Genomic DNA, 23,664 nt, shown 5'->3' with positions numbered 1-23,664 from the left:
ATCAATAAATAGCTGAAACTGAGAAAATATATTTGAGTACAAACAACTTGTGAAACTTAATTTTATTTTTGTTTGCATCATCAGGGGTATTATTGAATTTAAAACCAGCTTGCATGCTCTATATGCACTTCAGATGTGAAAGAAACTTCTCTGTACTCTTCAATCCTATGAATGTAGGTATCTGACAGGTGGCTTTCTCCCCATTTTATAGTAATTTAATCTTCCTATTAGTAAAAAGAGATAACGAGCCCCTGTAACCGAAAGGGCTAGAGTCAAGATGGGGATTTCGTCTTAACATTTTTTTTATTTTGATGTTTGGAGCTCTCGGTGTAACTTTCTAGATCAAAGTGCTGAGCACCTCCTGTGTCCAAGGGGCGAGAAAGAGAAATGCTCTACTTGTGCTTTGTGATTTGATGTGCAGGTGAACAGTTTAACACACAATAACAGAAGTTGGTTGTTAATAAGTTGCCTGCTAGTCATTCTGTGCTTCTGTAAGCAGACGTCTACAGTTGTCTAGCTCTTGTAGCTTTAACACTGCAATATCAAGGATGTGTATGTCCAGGGCGAGTTAAAAAGGCTGTCAAGGACTTTTCTCTTCGTTTGTCCAATTTTTTTTTTTTTTTTTTTTCTTTTTTACTGTCTCTTGGTCCCAAGACTATGCACATGATTATCTATTGATAATCCCTGCTAGTGCTCCTTGAGGAACTCATGTTTTGTGGGTTGGTTGGGAGAGGGAGCTTGGGAAGGATATGCCACCATGGGGAGTTTATGAGTCACTTCGATGCCTCTAGGGATAATCTGTCCAGGGCTGCAGGAAGTCCTCCCAGAGCCATACCGATGGTGCCTGGTGGATACCTGCATGCGGCTCCACTGAGCTCAGGATGGATTGCTTGCTGGTCTGTTACTGACCAAGGAGCTGATGTGATAAAGAATTCCTTGGTAACATAGTTTCTTAAGCTTCCTGGGATGTGACCTGTGAGAACTCAGAGGATTTCTGTGGCAGCTGCCCCTCTCATCTCGAGGGAGGCTTGTTCACTGTACCAGGCTGTGTGGAGAGTACAGATGAGATTTGGTGATCTTTCAGTGGACCCTGAGCAAAGAGAAAGGGATCAATTCTCATATTAATTTTATAATCTAGTTGCAGATCTTTCTGGGTTCTCTGTATATGTTGTCGTGTCTTCTGTGAATAATGGTAGCTTCATTTTACAGTGTTCTTATCCAGTTTCAATATTGAGGTTAGGTTTCTCTCATGAAACTAGCTTAATAAATCTTCTACTTCTTCTTCTATTGTTTGTAGAATGGAAGCATTTTTCTTCCCTAGAATTCATTCATGGAACCATCTGGGCTTGGAGCTTTGTGTTTTGTTTTTGTTTTAAGTTTTATTCATGGCTTTATATTAATTTGTCAGTTGTTTAACATTATGGAGAATCAATCAGTGCAATTTTCTGTATTAAAAGTATAAAGGAGAAGTGATGTACTAATGGGATTGAAGCAGAAAAAGAATTTAATAAGGTTCAATCTTTGCTTTATTCTATCTTTTTAAAAATTACAGATTGAATTCCTCTAATATAGGACTATTCAACTTTCCTATGTCTTGTGTCAATTATTATAAGTTGTGTTTTTAAAGTAATTTTACCCATTCAATCTTAATTTTTAAAATTAGTTGAATAAAGTTGTCCATAATATTTTCTTATTGTCTTTTAAAATAGCTCCAGGGCCTTTTGTGATTTTTCTGGTTTTTTTTTTATTGCTGGTGATCTTTGCTATTTTATTTCTATTTATTATTCTTGCTTGATTATTACTCCTCTTAAAGAACCATTTTTTTTTTTCATGACACATGTCTATAATCCCACCCTGCTTGGAGGCGGAGGCAGGAGGACTGCAAATTTGAACCCAGTCTGGGCAATTTAGCAACTTAGTAATACGATATCTCAAGATTACAAAGGGCTGGGGAAGAAACTGCCTCCCCTTCCCTCCCTCTCCCTCTCTCTCTCTTTTTCTTCCTTGCTTTCTTTCTTTTCTCTCCCTCTCTCCCTCCCTCTCTCCTCTCTCTTCTCTCTCCCCCTCCCCATCCCTCCCTCTCTCCCCCCTCCCCATCCTTCCCTCCCTCCCTTTTATTCATTCTTTCTCTTCATGTATACAGTGCTGGGGATGGGACCCAAGGCCATAGTGGGCAAATGCTCTACCATTCTACATCTCCAGCCCCAAGTCTATTTCTTATGAGCCTATTTTCTCTTTTATTGGTACCTTCTATGCCTGTATCATTACGGTATGTTTTACCTGCCCTAGTACCCGGCACATCCTAAGTGTCTCACCAGGAAATCATGAAAGAGCAAGTGAGCATACAGTCTTGGTCAAGAACAGGAGTTGGGACAGGGGTCTGAGTCTGTCCTGCAACAGGTGACATGGTGCAACTCAGTGGTGGGCATTGTTGCTCTCCATTGCTTCTCAGAATATGCTTTAGCCTGTCTTCCTGTTTATCCATTTTGTGCCAGCCTCCCTATCAAGGACGCCTACCTTCTCGTCCCTTGTTCCCATCACTCAAAATTACAGCAGTGAGAGGCTTCAGTTCTCTCAAGGAAAGATTGCCTCCCACTTCTCTCTCCCTTACAAAAGAGCCCAAGTGACTCTGGGTCTTTTAAGGGGTACACCGTTGTGACAGTGACAGGATGATGTGAGATTAGCACAGTGACTCTGTTGGGTGTGCCATTAGAGCTTTTCATGTCATTTGGTGACTGCTGCTTTGTCCACATTCAGCTGGGTGAGCCCCAGATCTGAGGGTGTTTATTTTCAGTGTGGGAAGACAGGATTTTGGGATCTGTATGGAAATTCTGTGTGTGTGTGTGTGTGTGTGTGTGTGTGTGTGTGTGTGTGTGTGTCTGTCTGTCTGTCTGTCTGTCTGTCTGTCTGTCTGTCTGCAAATGTGACAGTGGCCCTGACTCTGCCTTTCTTAAAAGGTGCTATAGATAGTGAGTCTCTGCATGATATTTAATTTGAATTTTACAGATGAAACAACTGTGAATTGGTTGTGTGTCTGATCCAATGGCTATGTGAGGCAGGGGCCTAGGTGACAGAGAGAGATGTGCCTGGCCAGGTTAGGAAAGCACCCAAGGGAGATGATAGGGGGCACGATAGATGGGATTTGGAGTGGAAGAGGGACTGGAAGAGGTCATCTCTTTGAGTCCTTGATCCTCGGGTAGGTAATGTGGCCTCATTCGCATCTTAGAGACAATGAATCAAAATCCAGAGATGTTTCATGGCTTGGGGAAAAGTTGAAATACGATTTTGCTAGCCTGTGTGTTTCCAAGGCCAAAGATTGTATTTAGCTGATTGCTGTGGCATTTCCAGGACCTAATTCACTGCCTTCAACCTAGCAGGTGCTCAGTAAATGTTTATTGAGTGAACACCAAATATTAACCTGGTTCTAGTAAAAATTCCTTTAATATTAGTCTTTGTGATATTATTATTATTATTATTATTAGTAGTAGTAGTAGTAGTAGTAGTATAAATTTTAGCAGTCCTGGTGATTGAACCTAGATTGTTGGCGCTGAGCTATATCCCTAGTTTTTCTTTAACTTTTATTTTGAAACAGTTGAGCTTAAGCTTGTGCTCCTTCTGCCTCAGTGTTCCAGCATGCTATGATTACATGCATGCCTGCTCAAGCCATCCTTCAGGGTACTGACTAATCTGATCCTAAAGTTATTAGTTACTTCAACGAATATCAATTACTTTTTGACTCATAGATAAGTGATAACAAGTTATTTGAGTTTATTGAATTAAGATTTATTCATATAAGACAGATATTCATGGGCATCTTATACCCCAGGCACCAAGCTGGGTACTGAGTATATATCACAGAGCAAGACACCCAAAATCCCTGTCTCTATGCCACCCATAATAGATTACGTGAACATCAAAATAAGGAGTGATATACATAGTGCTAGATGGTGATGTGACCTAAGGACACGTCAGTTCTGGAGAGAAGGCCTGATGATGTAATTGTGTGGTAGTTAGGGAAGACTGCACAGAGAAGTTGACTTTTGAAGAGAGACTTGAAGAAGGTTAGGGATTAAGCCAGATGGATATCTAGGCAAGAAGCATTCTGAGTGGGAACAGCAAGTGTGGAGGATTTGGGAAGGAATGCATCCCAGAGTGGACAAAGAAGAGTTGGCAGGGCAGTGTGGATGGAGCGTCTCAACAAGGGGGCTAGGGCTGGTAAAGTCCTGTAAGTCATAATGAGACTGTGCCTTTTACTTGGGGTGAGAGAAGAGGCCTTGAGAGAGGTCCACAAAGGCTGTGACTTGATTCAGCTTGCAGTGTATTGGGTCAGCCTGGCTACATGATTGAGAACAGATTGAAAGAAGGAAAAGGTAGATGCAGGGAGACACTGGGGAGCCTCCTGCAGTAACCTAAGCCAGAGGTGATGGTGACTTAGAGCAGGGTGGTGGCAGTGTGGATGGTGGAGTAAGATTCTGGGTGTATTGGGAAGGAAAGGCTGAGAGATTTACTGCTGGACCAGACAGAATTAGGCCGTAAGAAACAAATAGGGTGGGGCCAAGGTGATTTTGAAGATGTTTGATTTGAGCAGCTGGTAGGATGATATTTATTTAAGCTGAGGAGAAAGGTAGGAGGAGCAGATTGTGAGGGAAAATGTCAGCAAGTTTCAGATATACTGAGTTTGAGATGGTTAATGGACCCCCTCAGACAATATTTAGTAGGCCTTTCTATACATGATTCTGGTTCTCTGAGAAGTTTTTTATAGGGAGGACACAATGTATCAGCATCATTATAACACGTAGATAGTCTTTCAGATGATAAGAATCAGATGTGAAAGAAGTTTATGTCACATATGGCCAATGGCTTTTCCTATTTTAGAGGCTGTTCATTGGTGTCACAGTCGCTAACCCAATACAGCCGTATAGTATACGTCAACTCCAGAGGTGAGCGTAGGGGGGAAAGGGGAACAGATCAGCGCTGAGTCAGCTGTGCCTTCACCCTTTTTGTGAAGGGGAGGACTTCCTGATGGCTGTTGCAGATATGCAGAGACGCTCACCTGTTTCATGTCATTTCACCAGGCTGACGTTCTCATGCACGTGTTGAGACAAGGACAGACATGTGCAGCTGAATTCATTGCTTGTTTTTGTCAGTGTTCATTCATTTCAGCATGAGACTTAGGGGTAGGGGTGACAAATAATTAGGAGAATACAGACCAGGTGCACTTGGAACTGGCCAGCACTCAACTGCCCATGAAGTAGAGAACAGATCTGCTCTCAACTTGTCGGAGGCATTCCCTTTCAGAGTGTCTCAGCTGGCCTGTACGGGAGGCACAGCGTTAGAGTGGGGACTGGGGGTACAGTAGTACAAGACCACTTACCCCTGAACAGACCTAGAGGTGCCAGCACAATAGCCAAGTGGGTGCTTGATAAATGCTGACTGCATCTGTGCCTCTCTAACAGAATGCATGTTTCCCTTGCAACTCAACTCTATCAACTGAGGGTAGAACTTAGAGAAGCACACAGATATGAAGAGTAAGCCTAATAGTTGCCAACACAGCTAGCATTGATGGGCCTGCTCGGTGGCTTAAAGCACAACCACATATTGTCAAATGTGATTCTTCACAACCACTTTATAAAGTATTATTGTTCCTATCTCAGAGGCCAAATGACCAGCTGTGAGACCCAGCCTGTAAGTGTCAGGGCATGTCTCAAGCTGTGGCTGCTGACTGAAGAGACGCTGCTGTCTGCCACTGTGGTATCTTGTGCTGCCTTTGGTGTATCTCCTCTGTGACCAGGAGTGACCCTGTGGAAGGTGCATGCAGGAAAATATGTGGGTATGCAGTGGACATGGACTTTGACTTTTGCCTGAGCCCTTTCTGAGCCCCACCTAAGTTTTCCGTATGTGTGATGGGGACATTTATACACAGAGCCAGCTTTGTGGGCTGTGGGGAGTGTCATGCCTGGTCCAGAGATGAATGCATCCCCTCTTTAGGGGGCATGTAAGAACATACAAGCTGAGAATGCCTGGCACAAGCTTCTCATGATGCACAGAATTCCCTGGTCATCATTACAGTGTCACTGAGTGACAGGACTAGGAGGGTCCCCACTTTGTGCTCCCAGGTAAATTCGATCCAGGGGCCCTCCACCAGCTCCTTTGGCTCTGGCCCGCCAGAGCTGCCTGATTCCTCTTGTCATCCTTTGGCTGGCGTATCTAGGGCTGGATCCTCTGATTCTCTCCTGCCCGCCCCCAAGAATCTTTTGCAGTCACTTGAAACTCAAAGAAGCCAGCTCAGTTTAGCTGAGGACTGTTCTCCCTTCATGCATCAGAATCTTTCCAGGGCTATACCTTCCCCGAACAGGAAGGTGAAGTTAGAGGAGTTGGTAGGGATATTTGTATGCTCCAGCAGCAATAAACAGGTACACAGACTGAAAGGCTTAAACAACAGGAATTGGTTTCCACATAGTTCTGGAAACTGTAAGTCCTACACTATGGGCTATGGTGTCACACACCTCTGATGCCTCTCTCCTCGACTTGCAGTGGCTGCCTTCCCATAGTGTCCTTACATGGTCTTTCCTCTGTGCCTGTGCATCCCTGGGATCCCTCTGGAGGTCCAATTTCCCTCTCAAAAGGACACTGGTCAGAATAAAATTAGGATTCACTTGAATGGCCTCATTTTACCTTGATCATCACTTTGGAGACCCAAATACAGTCACATGCTGAGATAGAGGGATAAGACTTTGACATGAGTTTTAGGGGGGATTTAGCCCATGAGAGCAGCAATAGTTCTCCACTCTGCCTTTTGTTTTCCTATTGTCCTTACTCCCCTCCCACCCCTACCACTTTTGGGGGGATTCCATTTGTGACTGGATCCAGAGGGTAGATGGAGGGATCTGAAGTGGTGTTTTGCATATGAAAACTTTGCTAACCGATTCCTGACTAAGGGCCTTTTCCTAGATGCTTTGCAGCAGCAACCAAACTCCCTCACAATTGGGACCACCTGTGGTGAAGAAAAATATCCAATTTCTTTTATTAAGCTAATTAGGAGGAAAAGCATTTCTTCTCACATCAGATACTGCAGCTGGGACACAACGATTACCAGCCATCATCTATGATGAAAAAGTCCATTGGCCCAATCTTTCCCACTGTATTCCCACTTTCTTATTCCTCAGTCCCTGAGCTAAAATCTGCACCATCCCCAAACTATCCATAGCTAACGTGGCCAATGTGACATCTTTTGCCAAAACACTGGTAACACTTGACATCTATATTACTTAAGTGGCATGTATTGTGTTGTACTTTAGAATCTGCTCACATGTATGCCTAATAAATTTCTCAAAGACAAGGCCTGCACCTTGCCTTATTTTTGTCTGCTGGAGGTTAGCAGAGAGCAGGCATACAGTAAGTTCCCATAGATTTGCTGAATGATAAGGTGATGCAGAGATTTACTTGAATCAGTGGTATTTTTTTGGGTCCATACATTTAGAAACCTCTGTTTAGTCAAATAAAGTCCTTTACAGACAACTATATGATTTTATATATGATGCATTTAAAAAAATCAAACTTACATATTTCAAATTTGAAGACCATAGAACTGATCTCATCTGTTTTTGGACTCATGACAGAAAACAGAAGAGCCCTGCAGCCAGGTTGGACAGTTTTGCCTCCTGCTCTGCCCTCAAGGGCTTTCGGTTCTTGGGAGGTTACTGATCTTTGCACAGGATCATCCATCGTTTGCACAGTGAGGGGGTGGATTCCTGCTGATGGTGACTTTCACCTTCATGGAGTGTACGTGATTGTCTGGAGAGTGAATTCTGAAACCCAAACCCATTTAGAAAAGCAGCTAAGATAATTAGTTGTGTAAACAGATGCTTAAGAGTAAGTGTTTGAGGTGTTCTCTGAGGTCACTCTAAGCAACGAAGTTCTATAAAGTTATGATTCAGAGAAAGCCCTTCAGACACTTCTAGGTCCCCACAGTCAGCACCAAGAACATTTGCTTGCATTGTGTTGTTGGTAAGTAGGAGTGCTCATTAGCAGAGATTTCTGGTCAACCAAATGGTGAGTGAGTACATAGTATGTGACTTGATCTAAATTCAGGAAAATATGCCCAGGGCGTAGGACTTTCACACATAAATTCGTTTAATTGCATTGATGTAAAATGTGCAATTAAAAGGGTAATGAGACTGGTTGTCTCTAGGTGATGATTGTGGATAATTCTTATTTTCCTGTTTATACTTTTCTGCACTTTTCAAATGTTCTTATGCTCCTTATATAATTAGAAGAAACAAGTCCCATAAAAAAGAATGATGAATACCCTGCCAGGGTAAAAGAAGAACGAAATTTTTCAAAACTTAATCTCAGTTCATCTAAAAAACATTTATTCATATCACTTTAAGAAATATTTACTGAGTTGGGATGCTGAGAGGTGAGTATCACTACAAGTTCAAGCTGTGTAGCAAGACCCTGTACCAAACAAACAAACAAACAAACAAATAAATGATTAAAAAAATGTAAAGGGGCTGGAGATAGCTTGGCAGTCTAAGTGCTTGCCTGGCAAGTGCAAGCACCTGGCCTTGATCCCTGATACTACATGCCATGCTGGCCACTGAAACTGGGTGTGGTGGGGCACTTCTGTAATCCCAGTGCTGGGGATGCTGAGACAGGAAGATCACTATAATTCTGAAATAAATAAATTAAATGAATAAGATTAAGAAAAAAAGAAATATTTACCATGTTAGAGGTGTTTTGAGTGGTCATGGGTAACTGGTTTGAACTGGAGAGCTGTTCACTGGACAAGGTGCTTCCCAGAAGGGAAAGCTATAGAGGCAGTTCTTGTATAAGAGTTAACAAATGGTAGAGTATGGAAGTCGAGTGTCTCAGGCAGAGTGAGGTACCTGTTGTAGAAGATAGAATGTGCTATACAGGGTGTGTGTGGTATGGTTAAGGCAGAGGAGGGATCCTGTTGAGGAACGGAGATTGAGCTCAACGACCACAATGTGTCCAGGTTATTGTGCTCGAGACTTCACGTGCATGTGCAACACAGTGCAGGAGCCACCGCAGCATCCTAAGCAGAGGAAGGCAGTGATGGGAAGACCGACAGTCACTGCAGCAGGCGCTGGAGGAGAGACTCATCAGGCCCACACGGTGCTTCTTGATGCCTGAGTGCTATCTAGCCTTCGGAACAAAAGGCCTTTTAAGATAGTGGACACCTTCATGAGTACTGAGTTTCTCCCTAGTGCTTTTAATTAAGATAAATGAGGGAGAGTGAGGTCTAAGATGTATGAGGGATGTGTTTTTCTAGTGGGTGAAGCTAGGGGCTGCTAAACTCTTTGAAATCGTGATATAATACTTTCGTTGCTTTAGAGTCATGTCTTCTCCGCCCACCTTTGCTTTCTCCGTCTAATCTTCTCCCACTCCATGATATTGGCATTTAGTTCATATTCATTTTAGTATAAAATTATTTCTGAATTGTGAAATTCACATTTGAGGTCCTTAGAGATATTTTATAATGCTGCAAGCCAGAGTTTTTAATAATGGGGTTGTCACATTTTTTGAAGAGAGATCAAGAAATTATTGGAAGGGGACCAGGAAGATGGCTCAGTGGAATAAGCGCTTCCTTGGCAAGTGCAAGGGCCTGAGTTCAATCCCTGGTTCCAAAAAAAAAAAAAAAAAAAAAAGAAAGAAAGAAAGAAAGAAAGAAAGAAAGAAAGAAAGAAAGAAATTATTGGAGGTGATGAAGTATTGGGAAGGGCTCTGTGTCATTCATACAACTTGTTTATGTCACTAACCTTTGAACCCTATCCTAAGGGAAAATCTCACTGTCCTGTTGTAGATGCCTGTTGTTAGCTCTTGAGCTATGGTAGCAATGGGAGGAGAATCAGAGACTTTGTTTTCTTAGATTCTTCAGTAAATCTCAGGCTAATAGAACAACTGGCACACAGGGAGAATAGGAGACAAATGGGAATGTAAATGTCCATTGGGTTTACCGGGTGGAAGCAGTGGCTCTATTTCTAAATGAGGACTCTGTAGAACCAGGTTATTATTCTATTTTTTAAAGCAATGAAATCTGGGCCAGTGAGATAGCTCAGCAGATTAAGTGCCTGCTTTGGCAAGCACAGGGACCAGGGTTTGATCCCTGGACCTGCATGCCCCGCCTGCCCCGCCCCCAGGGTGCACTGAGCAGGCAACTGAGTCTGGGCTTGGAGGCGCACACCAGTGATCACAGTGCTGGGGAGGCTGAAATCAGGGCGATCACTAATACTTCTGAGCTGCATAACGAGACCATGTACCAAATATATAAAATGAAAACAAAACCAAACAACCCCCCAAAAGCCTTAACAAAATCCTTTCACCCAGGAGCTCATTGCCAAAGATATTCTTGATAGTCTTATCATCAACTGAAAAATACGTCTTCCATGGAAGATGTGAGTTTGAGGTGTGAATACTGTCGCAGGAATCATTTGTTTTTTTATCATAGAAAAGTCTTTTAGGTGGGATGTTGATGTCAAGATGAACTCAGAGAAAATTGGCTGCAGTTAGTGCTGTATGATGGTGATCATTCTAAACCTCATCAGACCTGAAAAAAATGAATTATCAGGACTTTCTTCTGGCCCAGAAATCATTTGTCCCAGAGTAAAATATAGTCACTAGAGAGTGGCAACCAAGGCACCCTGAAGAGTAGGCAGGCCTTTCTTTATGAACAAGGCATGTTCTTGAAATCTTGTGTGTCGATCTGCTTTTTGTAATTGAAATCTTTTTCCCCCTTCATTAACTTACCCTGTAATTTCAGCAATGTTTAACATTCATTCCTGATTGATCTTGAGTTGGCAGTTACTGCTAACATTCAATGGTGGATTTTAGTGCTTCTTTCTTAATTTCAGTCTCTCTTTCTCTCAACTACTTAAGGGAGAAATACTGTTTCAGACACAGGGATAGGTGTTGGGAGTGTAAAGAGTAAGAGGAGCAGGTCACTAATCGCCAGAGGGGATAGTAGGTGCAAGTACTAGAAGTGGCTGTGGCAGCCCTGAGCCCCATGGCTGAGCCATTAGGGAGACTTGCTGGGCAGCTTCACTTGAGTTGAGTGCTCAGAGGCTTGGAGATGTGAGGAGGAGCTTTCTTGGGGAATGAATGCTCACCCAGAGATGGTGGGGATCAGGGTATGGCTGGGGCAGGCTCCCTGAAAGGACTTGCAGTGGTAGCAGAAGGTAAGTAGTTGATTGTCTTTGCTTAGTCTTCTCCATGCAATGAAGAGTGGCAAAAAGGTTTTGAAATCTTTACTTCCTATAATTTCAGGAAGCCAGGAGAGATCTCATCCCAGAGCCCTGCTGCCACACAGGACAGAGCAGGGAGGGAGAGGAAGGAGGCTTAGTCACTTCACTCATTGTATCTGTCAGCGATACTTGTGCACTTTCTGCAGCATGAATTGTCTTACTTTAAAATGAATGTTCAATCTATAAGATCAGAATATTAATATTCATGAAAACAGCACACCCAAATATGATGAGGAGAGAAGAGAACATGCTATCATTTCTAGCATATTATCATTTCTAATATTTGACTCAGCTGTTTTAAGAAATGATAATATAGAAGTTACTTTTTTTTTTTACCAACAACAAGAGGCAATTGAAAGGCTTAGGAAAATGGCACATAAAACAAAGTTTTAATATAAATAATATATAAGAATCCTATATAATTTTATAAGAAAAAGACAAATTAATATTGCAGTAAAATGAACAAAAGATGTGAGTAAACAGTGTGGAGGAAAGAAATAATAATGCTATAACCCAGAAAATTGCAAGTTAAAATAATCAATGGAACATATTTTTACCCATCAGATTGCATCAGATTGGCTAGTGACAATGGGGACATGAATAGAATGCTGCATAGCAGTGGTTCTGTGTGTGTGTGTGTGTGTGTGTGTGTGTGTGTGTGTCTTAATGAATAAGATTTAATGTTTGTTCTGGAGCAATATTTTTGATGGGCTTTTAAATAAGAAAAGCAAGTTTGAGAATAGTGAGTATAATATGGTCCTACTTTAAAGAAACAACAAATGGCCTGAAGCTAACTATGAGTTTGTGTAAGCTCAACTGTGCTTGGAAGCAGGTGGAAGGCGGATACATCTGGCCATAAGAGCTCATCACAGCGGGGTGGGAATGGGGGGGAGGCAGGGAAAGTGAGCCTTTAAAAATACATCACTGTTTTGTTAGACTATTTCATATTCCTCATACATACTGCTCTTGTAACCTAAAAGCTTGCAAAAGAAGTACTCAAAAACTGAGAGGCGAGCAGAATACTTCTTTTCTGGTACTCCTTCACCGTAATGCTCAACCCAGGTAGGAAGCAATGACACAATGCCTCATGAGATCTCCCAGAACTCTGCCATCAAGCACAGGACGAAGCAGTATAATTAACACCACCACCCCACACGTGCACGCACGCACACACACACATACATAGGTGTGTTAAGTTAGCTCCTTCCCTTTCAGGACCTAATCATTTATTTCTTACCTTGGTTATGATCATCAAAGAAAACAAAAGCCATTGCCTTCTATCTGTTAGGTTTTCCATGTGTACTGGCTCCCAGCCAGATGGAAACCCCTCCCCTGTGTTGTCCTTTTTTCCACCTCTGACTTAACTCCTTCAAAGGCTGGTGGGCCAGCGTCTTCTGGAATTCCTATAGGCAGCCACAGCCAGGTGGCGTGAGTGGCTGAAACCCTGGATTTTTACCCTAAGTGGGGAAGGCTTCTCTGGAGACCTCCTCTCCAAGAACAAACAAACCTGACCTGCTACTGCATAATAGCTTTCTGTCTTGGGCTCTGTGCCCAGGGCGGCAGAGCTGCCAGCCAGGTGCATGATCCTTGGTTAATTAGGAGATTATCCATATCCTGCAGTCCGGGCTGTGTGCTGCTGAGTCTGGACTAATGTGGGAGCCTTCTGCCTAGGAATGGACTTACTCTGAGGCTTTAGGTCCTAGGATAACTTCTTTTGAGAAAGTCTTATAGGATTATTACAAGACCTCTGACTCTATTCACTTTCTAAATGTCTTGTTTTCCTTTTTTCATTTAATTTGCTATGATGTGAATCCTTGTCACTTCTAGTCTGCCTGTTTCTCCAGCTGCCTAAAGTCAGGACGTGTGTGTGGAGGTGCATGGCTCAGAGATTTCTCCTGCCATGTTCTCACCCAGCAGAGCTCAGTGTTCTGCATGCAGGAGTGTCCAGGAGGGAAATGGGTGGCAGAGTGCTGCGGGATTCCTGGGGGGTGCTTGTCCTCCCAGAGGGGACGCCATTGCCACAGTATGACTGGGCAGCAGAAATGGGCCTGCTACTGACCTCTTTGTTGGTGGAGATGTTCCCCCTGGCATGAGTTGAACTCTGAAGAAGCTAAGGAGGGAAGAGCTGAGTCCTTTACTTCCAGGATCCATATTGAAATCTTCCTATTACAATGCTCCTTTTATTACTTTTCATTGTAAACTGGAAGTAGAGACCCATGGCACCCCCAAGCTGAGGACCTTTTCTGATTGAAACTCTTCTGGGCCTTGTGGGAGATACTTGATCTGCATGGGCTTTGCTAGGGTCCCTGGGAGGCTCCACAAGCCCGGGGACACTGGATTTACTTGAGCTTCAAGTGGATCTCAAGACCACACTAGGATTCAGGTTTTTAGAGTGAATGCATTTATTCATAAACTTTTCCCACCTGGGGGCAAAATACCCAGTGTCCTTAACTTTAAGGAGGAAAAGTTTGTTTGGCTCGCTGCTTGAGGTTTCCATCCATGCTTGGCTGGCTCAAGGCAGGGACATTCTACCAGGAGAGTGTGCTAGAGAAGAGCACCAAGGAGAGGTGTGTCCTCAAGGGCGTGTCCCCATGCCTGCAGCCTCCAGCTGGCCCCACCCCCAGCAGCACACTCATCTGTGAACATCAGCGAATTAATCTGGTGACAAGTACAGTGCCCATGAGGCATCTGGCCACCTCCCCAGGAGTATCTCAATCCAGACAAATTGACAGTTAAGATGAACTGGCTTGCACACACTTTAGGACATGGGTGTGAACAGTGACCACCTTGTCTAAGAGTCCTAAGGAAATGTTCATGCCAGTGTAACCCTAAAGACTCTGGATTAAACCAGATTCCCCTGAACTGACTGAAATGATGGAAGATTAGCAGCGGCATGTGCTCTGCGAAACCTCTTTTCTTAACCTCGAGCCTTGTAGTCTACCTGGTGATGCCGTGAAGAGATAGAAACAAACAAGAGCTTGTTCCTAACCTGAATCTTTGCACTGAAAGCAGTGTTCCTACACCTCCTCTTTTCCTGGATGCTTGTTTCCAGAGGAACCTGTTAGAGAGGCTGTCATGCAATGCCAAGGATACAGGTTTGGGAATAAGGGAGCAAGCTTCTGTTCTGGACCCCATCACTGGCTTTCTATGTCACCTTGGCAGTGTGGGAAGGGATGTGGAAAGAGAATGCTGCCAGGGATTAGCTGGTCCCCAGAATCTCATGCCTCCCTCCCTGCAAAGCTAGGGTATCAGAGCAGGAACACCTATCTTCACAGGTGTGAGCTTTTTTAATATGTAATTATAAAATGATTAGTAATAATAGCCCATATATAGCCTACTTCCTGGTATGATTTGCATGACCCAAATTTATAAAGTGAGACTGCCAGAGGAGTTTGTTTTTTTTTTTTTTTTTTATAAAGTTTCTCACTGCTGAGCCTCTGTATGCTCTAGTTATGGGCCATGTGTGTCAACATTGTGGAAATGAAATTTGTGCCCCCTGGACCCATAGAGACTGGTTAGATTCTGGAACAAATAGAAATGTAGCCTATACATGCCCGATGTGTTTCTATTATATCTGCTGTCCACAGGGTACTTGAAGGAAATGCAGATAATCAAGACACAACCCCTTTCTTCTAGGAATATACAGTCCAGTCAACAATTTTATGAGGCTTCCAGGAGTCGCCTGCACTATACTGTAGTCTTTTGAGTTTGAAGACTGTTATTATTACTACTTTCAATTACCCTTTATTGAGCACTCTCTAGGATATAGGTACTATCTTAGATGGGTTCCCTGGAAGTCAGCTTGGCGCCAGAGAATGTGTGGAGAATGGTTATCAGTGTGCTTTTGAAAGAAAGCCTGTAAGGAAGCCACAGCTGGGGGCGGGGAGGGGCTGGGTCATGCTGGCACAGGTGAGTTCCCCCAGGGAAGTCTCAGAGAGGCAACAGCCATGCCATGCCCAGGGGATACAGCTGAGAGACGCGTGTCAGCCCTGAAGAGGGCGCTGTTGTACCCATTCTAGGTATCCAACTCCTCATCACAGCTGGCGCTTAATGCTTTCTGCTTACCACACCTTGAGCTAAGTAATTTAGGTGCATCGTGTCTGACACATACGTTTTAGAAAGAGGCTATTGGGGAGCATAAAAATTAAGTCATTTACCTAAGATCAGAAATTGTTACAGTGGTAGTCTTCACAGAACTGTGCCGTGATGGATTTGCCATTCCCGTTGAACAAACTGAGAAACGGAAGTCCTGAGAGATTCAATGATTCGCCCAATGTCTTAGAACTAGGAAGAGGTGTTTACCTGTCAGGCTTTAGTGTCTCCCAGAGATTATCTTCCCAGGGAAAGACATGCCATTCTGGCTAGAGGAGGCTTCACAGGCCTTGTGTATTGTACAGCCCTCGACTTCTCTCCTTTCCATATTGTGGACTGGATTACGTCTGTTGTTGTGAATTAATGAATAGTTTTTGCAGTCAGGCAGGCATGGACCTGAGCTCTACCTCTTCATTTTGCCATTTGTGTGCTACTTGGGTGGGAGCTCGGTGTTCCCATCCTCTCATGCCCGCCAAAAAAGGTTCATGGCTGCATGAAGGTCTTCTAGGCCAGGTACTTTGAACATAGCCATGGTTTATTGATTCGGCTTTTCCTCATCTGCTTCCTTCTCTCAAAGTCTTCTGGGCAGTTTGTTCAAGAATCCTTCTACTAGCCCATTAACTAAATCATAACCCAGTGTTCTTAGAAACAGACATACCAACAGGAATTTTATCTTACTTCTAGTGTCTAATTAGCTGTGAACTCACTTTTACTGATTTTTTTCATTGAGCATATGGAGACTTGAGTGCTGCGCATATCTCCATGTCCTCCTCCCATAGCCATATCTTGTCTTTATTAGGAAGCCAATTAGATGCATTTTGCATGGTCAGTGCCCTGGAAATGCCAACCCTTTCCAGCAATGGGTGGCAGCAATCTCATGAGCCCTCTGTTCCTCATTAGCGTCAGGTGGGAGCTCCTGTTCTTCCATGAATCCATGGCCCCTGCTCTGTGTGAGTCCTGCCTCTTGTGCACCTTCGCCATGTAGGTTTCCTCACTATACTGCTGGAGAAGCTCTTCTTTGGTCTTTCAACTCTGTGTGCCTTATGGAACCTCGTGCTGCTTCCAACCATGCAGGGAGCCCAAATGGACTCCCCCTTTTTCTCTTAAGCTAATCATTCCTTCCAGCAGTAAGTCCCAAGGACAACTGTGCCACCTGGCTGCTGGACTATTACCACGTGACCAAGGTCTGAGGAGAGAATTTGGTGCATGTATGCTGGCTGTCAGCAAGACTTCACAACTGTCTGCCCCCTGCATGTGAAGCAGCAGCCTTTCTAGGAAGCTAGTCAGAGCCAGCCCCTGGGTGGGAAGATCCTCCTCAAAGCTCTAAACTCACTAACACTTATGTGCCCTGCAGGCCTCAGTAAGGTGCCTTCTACCTGGTCACCCTAGAAGGGAGCAGCGGGAAGGGCTGCACCTGCTTCTGTGGCAGTGCCCAGCTAAGACCATGAACCCATTTCATTTGCAGGCAGCTGAGGTAAATCGGTCTCCTCGCGCCTGCTCCTCTTTTCCCTCTTCATCCCTCCCCAAGGAAGCCTGCTGTCACCTTCCTCCTCCCCACTCGAATGCAGGCTTTCTCCTTTCTCAGATCACTTTCTTTGTCTTTTCTTTATTTCGACTCTTGGATACATATGTGTAGCAACTAGGGCTGCTCATGAGGCTACCCCTCCACCCCCTCAGATCAGTTGTAATGATCTAGCAGGCATCTCATGAATGGGTCTCTCTGTTCATTTGTGCTGCTGTAACAGAATATTACAGAATGTACAATTTCTTTCTTTTCTTTTTATTTTTTTGGCGGTACTGGGGATTGAACTCATGACCTTGAACTTGCCAGGCAAGCACTTATTCTACTGAGCTATCTCCCCAGCCCTATAATTTCTAAAGAATGCAAATTTATGTTTCACAGTTCCTGAGGCTGAGAAGTGCAAGGTCTGGGTGCTGGCATGTGGGGGAGAGTCCAGTCTGTGTCACTGAGCTATCGCCTCAAATGCTGTACCCCCAAAGGGACGGGTGCTGTGTCCTTGGGTGAAGGAAGATACAAGGTTGGAGGGTGGAGTAGACTCTCTCCCTCCATAAAGCCCGTTCATGACAACACTGATCAATGAGGCTCTGCTCTTACGACCTAAATGCCTCCCTACTGGCCCCACCTCCCAACACTGTTGCACTGGGATTAAGTTTCCAATGCATGATTTTTGGAGGACGCACGTAGACTGCAGCAGACTTGTTAAAATGCAGATCGCTGAGCTTCACCTGGAATTCTGAGCAGGAGGCTGACTTGGGACCCTAGATCGTGCCTTTCCAGCAAGGTCAAGCATGATGCTCCTGCTTCGGGCCCAGGGGCCGTGCTCTGAGAACAGTTGCTCCAGGCTGTGCTGCCTAGTGGTGGCTGATACACTCTTTTACATTCTGATTTTCGAATGGTTGGATTTATCCATTCACATGGCAGATGTTTAGTGAATACCTATTCAGTGTCAAAACTGTTTGGTACTTGCTATCCAGGGAAACGTAACACCCTGTTCTCTAGGAGTTCACAGCTTTGTATTGAAGATAGACAGTAAATAAATATTATATGCTGTGACAAATATTATAATCTGCACATAATAACAGAGTTTAAGAAATAGGCAATGGTCTCTCTATTTATAGCAAGTATTTAGGTGAGGTGAATATAATTAATGGTGATTCATTCATTCACTGTTTTTTCTTTGCCAAGGGTGGACTACAGAGAACTGAGTTTAACCAATTGAAGTAATAATTTTAAAATCTAATGTTTGTGGATCATTTAATATGTTTCAGATGCTGTACTGAGTATAGAATGTGTTGGTTAAGAGTGCTGAGGTCAGGTGGCCCTGTCAACCCTGTCCACCTCAGCCAGATAACTAATTTGTGCCTCAGTTTGCTTATCGGAAGAAAAGATCACAACATCAGTCATATCTACTTCCAAGGATTGTTGGGATAAAATAAAACTTTGCCATTGTAGGCAAAATCTATGTAATAATTGCTCCCAAAATGTTGACTCTTATTAACAATACGTTTTGGCCTGGTGCTAAATATCACAGATCAAGATTTGAGAAATTTCTATCATCTAGATAAAGAGAATCTCTGGGTGGAGCCAATATGGTGAGAGAGGGGATGTGGTGTGACCATGTTAGCCAGAGGATCTCAGAATGGTCCTGGAAAGCTTCTGGAGGGCCAGTCAGGAGAAGGAGCTCTTACTAGGCACTGAGGTGGGATATAAGCAAGGCCATGAGGGGGGCTGGAATTTTGACAGTAAATAATTGGGATTGAGGTAGAGTGGGCAGGTTGTTAGGACTGGCACTGAAAAACATTGCAGCAAAGGCAGCTCCCCTGGGTGACCCCAGGAGGACTGAGCCTTGCAGCTGGGAGGTGACAGTGTCAGGCTTTACCTTGCCCAGCCTGGCAATGTAGAGAATTGGTCCTCCTTCCCTGAAGGGTGCTCTCTGCCCACCCCATCACCTTAGGATCCAGATCTGTAGGGCTGCTGCTGTTTTCTCCTAGTGCCTACAGGCATAGAGGCTGTGCTTTCCGTCTTTGCTTCAAGGGGCCACCCCTCTCCTCACTTTGATAGCTCCACCCCATCTCTGAGAACTGCCTGTTATCCTGAAATCAAAGAGAGTTCCTCTAGTGCTTGACTGGGGTCCTTCAGGATCTGCAGCCCACATTCACATCCCTTTGGGGTATCTCTGTCTTTTTCCCCTCTGGGACATAGCTTCACAGCAGCTGCGACTGTAGCTGTAAGAAAAAACAGAGTCTACAGTCTTGTTTTAATCCTTTCCTGAGTTCATCAGTGATAAGAGTGATAGAACCTTTCTCTTAGGAGAGGATTAGGAGTCACTCTTTGTGGCCAGATATAGTTGGGCAGAGCTCATTAAATGATAATCCCTGATAAACCCCCTCTAATAATCTACTTGTTCTTAAATGGGACAGGGAAACTTCTAAGAGTTTAATTAACTCTTTGAGAAATCTTTCTCATCACCTTTTCTTTTTTTTTTTTTTCCTTTTCTTTTTGCTTGCCTCAGATTTAATCAGAGTCATATATTCAATTTATTAACTTATTTATCTATCTAACAAATATGTGCTAAACCCCTACTGAGTGCTAAATTAGGGTCTGGGATAGCAACACAGACCAAACTGTTCCTTGTCCTAGGGTGGTGTTCAGGCTTGTAGAAGGACCTACAGGCAACCCTGGGGATGCAGTGCAGAGTTACACAGTAGGACTAGATGCAGGGAGCCAGGGTGTGATGACATCTGGGAAAAGTTCCTAGTGAAAATATTATAGTTAGGATCTAGAATGTACCAGGGGAGGCTTGAGTGTCAGCTGATGAGCTTTTACACAGTGTTCGGATGATGCGGGTGCTGACCTTGTCAATTAGCTAACTGAACTATAAGGAGGTGCAGCCTAGTTGAAAAGAGCCATGACCTTAGGGCTAAACTGCACCCCAGCTCCTCTCTCTCTGCTTCCTGGCTGCCACAGAGAGCAGTTTTCTTCCACAATGTGCTTTCACCAGGTCTCTACCTTACCAAGGCCTAAAAACTACAGAGCCAGCTGACCAGGGACAGAAGCAGGGAGCCAAGATAAACCCTCCCTCCTTTAAACTGGTTTTCTCTGGTATTTGGTCATAGAGATAAGAAGCTGGATAGTGCAGAAGCAAGCTGAGGCTTTCGGTAGAAAAGCCCGGAAAACATGCTGGGCAGTGGGGACAGCGGGAGCGAAAGCTCAGAGAGAGGAAAGATGGCATGGCAGGGAACTGCAGCGAGCTGGTTAGGGTCATGTGACTCTGTATTTTGTTCATCATGTGTGTGAGGGAGACAAGTCAGGCTGGCCAGACCAGGATCTGGCACACTAGGGATGTGGCAAGGACCGTCGTCGCAGGGTGCTGAGCCAAGAGAGAACGGGCAAGGTGTGTTGGTTCTGAATGGCAACTCTTCTCTGTTCTGAAAACTGAAGCCAACTGTGACTGCCTTGAGTTCTGTCCTACTTTACGGGATCTCCACAGCAATAGAGTGGCTTTTCTACAACTAGCCAGGGAACTGGCTGCGACAGTCTTCCAACCTTATGAGACATCTAGGGCAGAGAAGAAACTACAAAGTTAGGGTGCAGATATCAAAGGGATTTTCAGGTCTAAGTCACAGGAAAATAGGTAAAGATGTTTTGCATTTAAAAAAAATGATTGATTTATTTATTTGGTACAGGGTCTCAATATGCAGCTTGGACTCATAGTGATCCTGATAGTGGTCTCAGCCTCCCCAGCGCTGCAATTGTTGGCATGTTTCAGTTGCCAGCTGGGGTGCCTACAGTTCCAGGGCTGGCACAGGATATGGTCCTGGGGATTAAACCTGGGTCCTTGTGTTTGCCAGGCAGGCGCTTAGACTGCTGAGTTATCTCCCCAGCCCTAAAGATGTTTTAATTGGGTCTTCTTATATTTCCAGAATGAGGTCTGACTGGGTCCCTGCTCAATCTGCAGTCCACAGCTTACTTGTGTGATTGTATTACTCATCATTACTGATCTAATGCATTCTACCTGAATGAACAGGACTGAAAACAGCAAAGCGGGCTGGTGCGTGGCTCAGGGGTAGAGCACTCACCCAGCATACATGGGGCCCTGGCTTCTATCACCAGCACTACCAAATTTTTTTTGAAAAGTACATTTACACAGAAAACTGTGCAAAGAGTGGTAAAAATAAAAAGGTATTCTTTTTCAGATTAGGAGTACAATGAGCATTAGTATTTTATTACCTGCATCATTTTTACCTTATTGAGCCTCAAATGAATGGGACTGCTCAGATGGAATGAGCTTTGTGTATCTCGGGGAATGAAAAGAACCAAGATGAACATCATTAAGGCAGCAACAGAGTGAACAAGACAGTGTCCATCAAGGGATAGGGAAGGCTAGGTTGGAAATCAGTGCTTTTGGAACCCAAGAGAGCCCAGCAAAGAAGGAAAAAACGAAGGAAGTAGTTGGAATGGAAGGGGGCTCCACATTTATTGTCTGATAGGTACCTCCTCCAAGAAGGACCCTGTCTTCCAAATCCCTGACAAATGGTCACCTGGCAAAGTGATTGCTATAAACAATAGTTGTGTGGCACTGGGGAAGGTGGAAGTAGCCAGCTTCTGAGGACTCTGACTGCTCCCAAGCTCCACTAGTGGCCCTAAGAGGTGAAGGGAGTGATATCTCATGAGCGCCTATAGCTCCAAACACTGTGGGAAACTGGCCCGGGAGGTCCACCCTGGAGAACGCCACCCATGTCCTTTCAAGCCTAAGGTGATACAAAGGCATTAGACTGGGTGTTTCATTATCACATCACTGTCAGTGAGATGTACTAAGAGTGCTGTTGGGTTCTGGAGAAAGAAACAAGTGTAAGAGTAAACCTTTGCTTTCAAGATTTTCTTATTGAGGAGAAGGAGGAGGGCTCCCTGTGGCCACAAAATAAATGAAACTGACAGTCATGGAGCTTCTTCAGGAAGCAACTGGGCTAACCAGCCTTGCACACTGTCTGAAACACAATCATTAATTATAGCAGAGATATTCAATGATAAATTAATTCACCTTCTGCTCAGAATCTATTGAGGAGGGAAGACTAAAAGCCAAGGAATATGTGTATGGGAAGGTTTTTTTTTTTTTTTTTTAGCATGTGCTCTCATGTGCTGTGCTGGATATTTGTGTTAGCTCAGTTACTTGCTGCATGTCAACAGAGATGCCATTTTACAGGTGATGTATTTATTTCCAGAAAAAGCAACTCTTATAAGCCTGTGAAGCATAAGAATGCCAGTAGATTTATAATCTTCTATTAGTCAACAACATTATTGAGAATCTCCTGTTTGCAGAGCAATATCCGAGGTGTTGGCAGAGTGAAAACAGAAAAAGAATGCAGTTCTGTCTTTGAGAAACATTTAGCCCCAATGGGAAGGGAGGACCAATATGTAGAAGAAACAGAACACATATAAAAAGATCTGTAAATAAGCATAAAGAAACGCCTAAGTGCAGCCTTTAATGTTCTACTTTCTATTATATTAACTTGTACTCATAATCTAGCTTTCTTTCTTATGGATATTGAAGGCTTTTAGGGCTGTTCACTCTTCTTATTAATCTTGTGAAGAGCACACCCTCAAAGGGGCTAAATGAATATGTTCATTCCTGTGAGGTGTTATCATTGCTACCTGGTTTTGTCTCCTTGTAATGTCTTCCTGTGTTGATTGGCCAATCAACATACTCATACTTTAAGCCCAGGTAAAAGTACAGTCCCAGAAAGTCTGACATGACATACCTAGCTTTACCCTTCTTTCTTTAAATTTCAGTATTCACAGGCATGACTTCAGTGGTCTTAACCTTCAGAAGAGTGTTTTATCACAGTTTTAAACTTGAGGTAGCTTCTCAATGAAATCATGAAGCTAATTTACACACAAAATAGTTAGAAACAACAACTGTATATAATAAAAAATCAAACAGTATAGAGACCAGAAGGACTTTGCATAGTGGGTTAGGAATCCAAAGTCCTGCATTGGGGTTCTACTTCTGTAACAAATTAATGGAATACCTTGTAGTTACTTAAATTTGAATCTTTGTTCCTCATCCATAAACTTGTTCAAGTAAGTTGCTATGATTCTGTCCAACTCTGCAAAATGAGGCAAGTTAGAGTTCTCACATCAGGTTTAATGGGAAGTTGTAACTCCTTCAGGAGAGGAGTGGGAACCTGTAGCAAGATGGTAAGTGATGCTACACAGAAATATTGATCCCTGCTGACCATAGGACAAGGATGAGAACCCAACAAGGGACTGATTGGAGACCCTCCCCCCACCTGGTGTCATCCAGTCTGGAGCAGGAGGGACACAATGCAGAGTGTTCACAATAGAGAAGATAGCAAGTCCATATGCCTTTTGTCCCTTTTGAGACTTGCCTCCCCACTCACTGTGAGTCTTCATGGTGCTTAAGCCTGTATAAAATATGCAGTGACGTGTTGTATGAAAGGAGAGAAGGTTAGCACTCCCCTTGTCAAGGATGGAAGAGGCCCTCGGGCCTGACAACACACATACGGTTAAGGCATTGCCACCTACTTCATGGCATCTAACCACTGTTTTTTCTCAATCACAAGCTTGCAAAGCCATTTAAGTAAAAGTGAAGACAGAGTTTCAGATCTTGAAGACACTGGTATAGCTAGTGAAAAGGTAAGAAAAGATCTCTTAAAAACAATGAGGATGCAGGAAAGAATAATCCATCACCTGCAAGATGATGCAAAGATGAACAATGTGAGACTAATAGGCAGCAATGAGAAAGGAGTCAATACAAATGACATT

The 23,664-nt window shown here is 43.7% G+C and overlaps 1 protein-coding gene and 1 non-coding gene across 4 annotated transcripts in view; both read left to right on the top strand.

Moving 5' to 3' along the window:
* Positions 1–23,664, top strand: part of Cacna1e (calcium voltage-gated channel subunit alpha1 E) — a 325,607-nt gene that overhangs the window by 131,776 nt on the left and 170,167 nt on the right. The window lies entirely within an intron of this gene.
* On the top strand, positions 23,325–23,450 carry LOC111813258. Its single transcript, XR_002818560.1, has one exon. It is a non-coding gene; the product is annotated as a U6atac minor spliceosomal RNA (small nuclear RNA).

The sequence above is a fragment of the Octodon degus genome, unplaced genomic scaffold (genome assembly GCF_000260255.1).
Source record: "Octodon degus isolate 3935 unplaced genomic scaffold, OctDeg1.0 scaffold00176, whole genome shotgun sequence".
NCBI lineage: Eukaryota > Metazoa > Chordata > Mammalia > Rodentia > Octodontidae > Octodon > Octodon degus.
This window is presented reverse-complemented; position numbering and strand designations above follow the sequence as displayed.